Source organism: Limulus polyphemus, unplaced genomic scaffold (assembly GCF_000517525.1).
Source record: "Limulus polyphemus unplaced genomic scaffold, Limulus_polyphemus-2.1.2 Scaffold2971, whole genome shotgun sequence".
In the NCBI taxonomy this organism is placed as follows: Eukaryota; Metazoa; Arthropoda; class Merostomata; order Xiphosura; family Limulidae; genus Limulus; species Limulus polyphemus.
The window spans coordinates 25,820-29,232 of record NW_013668581.1 but is presented as its reverse complement, the minus strand read 5'-3'; the positions used below and the strand labels follow the sequence as shown (position 1 = coordinate 29,232).

The following is a 3,413-nucleotide window of genomic DNA, read 5'->3' as shown; positions in this document are numbered from 1 at the left end:
TATATATATATATATATATATATATATATATAAATATGGCCATGTAACGTTTCGACTATTTATTTAGGACATCATAAGACATAATAAAATAAGGAAAATTAGGCATAGCAGAAAGAAAACAAGATCAAAAGAACGTTCTATTCACGTGAGCCAAACACAACAATAAAAGTAACCAATAATATTATTGATTATCTAGAAATAGTATCGATGAAGGGGAGGAAGTAAAATTAAAAATATTTAATTTTTTGATAAAAATTCTAAAATAGCTTTATTTATTCTTTCCTTTTGAGAGCAAAGCCACATTGGTTATCCACTGTGTCCAGCGTTGTAATTCAGTAAACGTATTGCTTTAATTTTGATTCGCGTTTTACACATCAAATAAGAACGTACTTCATTGAATGTAACGAATTTGAAACTTTTTGTTGAGTCTGCCAAAGCAAATGTTCCATGTATATTACAGATTTATATCGGACGTGAAAGCTACTGCCCTCTATACGCACCACTACGGTTACCACCTCCTGGCTGATTTAAGATGTGGTTCATTTGGAGGACAATAACCACTCGCCGATCAATGATAGTTCTTGTTTGTTTCTTTACTTGGCTTCGAAGTACAGATGAATGTTTTATGTTTTGGAATGAACTTTCTTTTGCGAAGAGTTTGTGATATATTCAAATTCAAATACCTAAATTCAAAAAAATTCTGTCGCTAAAACTTATGTAAATAACCTATCTATTCTTGATATTTTCGCAGAAAAATTGGAAACAGAGCATTTTTACAAACGGTTTTTATTAAAAAACCCAGCTTCTATGCTTCTAGTCCCTCAGTGGCTCAGCGGTAAGCTTATAATGCTAAAATCGGGTTTCGATACCTGTGGTGGGCACAGCACAGATATCCCAATGTGTAGCTTATTGTCTGATAAACAAAGTATGCTTGTGTAAAGGTTATAGAAAATATCAATATGATATCAACGCCCCCCACTGGCACAGCGGCATGTCTGTGGACTTACAACGCTAGAATCCGGGTTTTGATACCCGTGGTGGGCAGAGAACAGATAGCCCATTGTGTAGCTTTGTGCTTAATTACAAACAAATAATATGATATCAACAGAAACGTTATCGTTGCTCAGCAAAAAGGACTGTATAATTTATACTTTAGGGGTGGAGGGAATATAATCTTTATTCCAAATCATTTAGAGCATTTTCTTTTGAACAGATATCACCCACAATTCATCATCATCAACAAGGTGGCACAGCGGCAGTTCTACGGATTTATAACGCTAGAAATCGGGTTTCGATACCCGTGGCGGGCACAGCACAGATAGGCCATTGTGTAGCCTTCTGCTTAACTACAAACAAACAAACTCATACTCTTTACCACGAAATCATTACCAAACAAACAATCTAAGAAGGATATTTAGAAATAATAGAGATTTTATTTCCTTCGTGTCAAGCACCCATTTTACAACCAACTAACGCATGCCGACGATATTTTCGAAGTAGGCAACCACAGATAATTTCGTGACGCAATCTTCGTTGAGAAGTGCGATGTATTTCTTTCCACGTTACTATGTGTCATCATACCAATTCGTTTCGTTTGGTTGTTGTAAAACACAACGCAACACAATGACTATCTATAATCAGCCCACCATGGGTAACGAAACCCAATTTTTAGCGTTGAGCCACTGGGGAGAGGGAACGGTGGCACCAGTTCGGTAGAATGAAAATGTGGTGGTAAAAAACAAATAGTGTGTAGTTACGGATCATTTGTTGCCCAGTCAATAATCATACATAGTTACATGACGATCAATGTGGGGCTTGGTATTATCATATTGCAAGAGAGTATGTTCAACCAGCGAACTGTTAAGATGATCATGCCCCCGTCGCTGTTTACTCAGCCCGTGAGTAAGCAGATCGCGTTTTTTTCTTTTATCATCCCTCGTCTATGTGTGTGTGTGTGTGTGTGAGAATAAAAGGTTTGTCCTGAACAGCGAAGATATTAACAGTTTATTCTATAATTATAAGTGTAACGCAAAATATAGTAAAGTAACATCTTTCTGAAAGTCCTTTATAAAATCTGTTGCCCTAATCACATTGTTGTTTCATGTTGCAGGTTTCTCATGTAACCTGTTGCCATTATCGCATTGTTGTTTCGTGTTAAAGTCGTAGTTGGACTTTCTATAATTACAGATTAAAAAAATTGAACATGGGTATAGACAGTGATTTCTATTCTTGTTTGAAAACTTAAAAAAAAAAAAACGAAAGAGAGAGAGAACCTGAAAATAGCCGTGACATAACTCAATAAAAAAATTAAATGTTTTTGTTGTCCCAAAATCATCACGGAGTGTAAACTGCTCTAACATATATTACATGATTTAACTAAAGCGCTTGTGCTGTTTAGTATTTTGACTTATGGACACATCGATTGAAAACGTTATCACATACATAGCTACGTAAGTCACTACACACATGGCTATTGGCCACGTTGACCAAATGACGTGTCAAGTGGCGATTGGTATAAATGTTAGTCTGTTGATTTATTTATCACAACGCTGAATAATATAACACGTAAGTTATAACTTTTGATCTTTCGCTAAACCACAAGTGAATTAATGAGGTTTTTGGATATGACTAACTTTCCAAATTTAAACTAAACTTAAAAGCTTAGGCAAAGACAATAAATAGAAATAAGTAATTCAAAATTTTGTTTCCGAATAACATAATTATCAGTAACAACATTTAGGTATTTAATATAACTTTTTCACCAAAGGTTTGTTTGTTTTGAATTTCGCGCAAAGCTACACGAGCGCTATCTGCGCTAGCTGTCCCTAATTTAGCAGTGTAAGACTAGAGGGAAGGCAGCTAGTCATCACCACCCACCGCTAACTCTTGGGCTACTCTTTTTACCACCGAATAGTGGGATTGACCGTACCATTATAACGCCCCACGGCTGAAAGGGCGAGCATGTTTGGTGTGACGGGGATTCGAACCCGGGACCCGCAGATTGCGAGTCGAGCGCCCTAACCACCTGGCCATGCCGGGCCTTCACCAAAGGTAAAGTTGAAAATATAAACTGTGACGTAGAGGCCTGACACATTCTTTGATTGGCCGGAGTTTTGCTGTGAACTTCAGTTTTGCGTGGTCAAGGCTTGGATCAACAAACCAAAGAAATACAGTTAAGTCTCTCATAATGGTGATATGTCTATGATATTTATGTCCTTTTCAACTCACCATTTAGTAACCTAACTTGAAAACTCCATAAATAACTAATATTTTACTCTGATTTACATTCAGAAACAACGGTACCATTTTCGAAACGATATCTTCATTCGTATTAACATGTATTATGAACTGCTTTCTATCAGTGATACCTTGCGGGAATTTCTGAGCACTGCCCTAGAAAGTTTGTTTGTTTG

The 3,413-nt window shown here is 36.6% G+C and overlaps 1 protein-coding gene across 1 annotated transcript in view; it reads right to left on the bottom strand.

Annotated features, from left to right (window-relative positions):
- Window positions 1–3,413, bottom strand: part of LOC106468339 (fat-like cadherin-related tumor suppressor homolog) — a 101,943-nt gene that overhangs the window by 90,931 nt on the left and 7,599 nt on the right. The gene's annotated exons all lie outside the window — the stretch shown is intronic.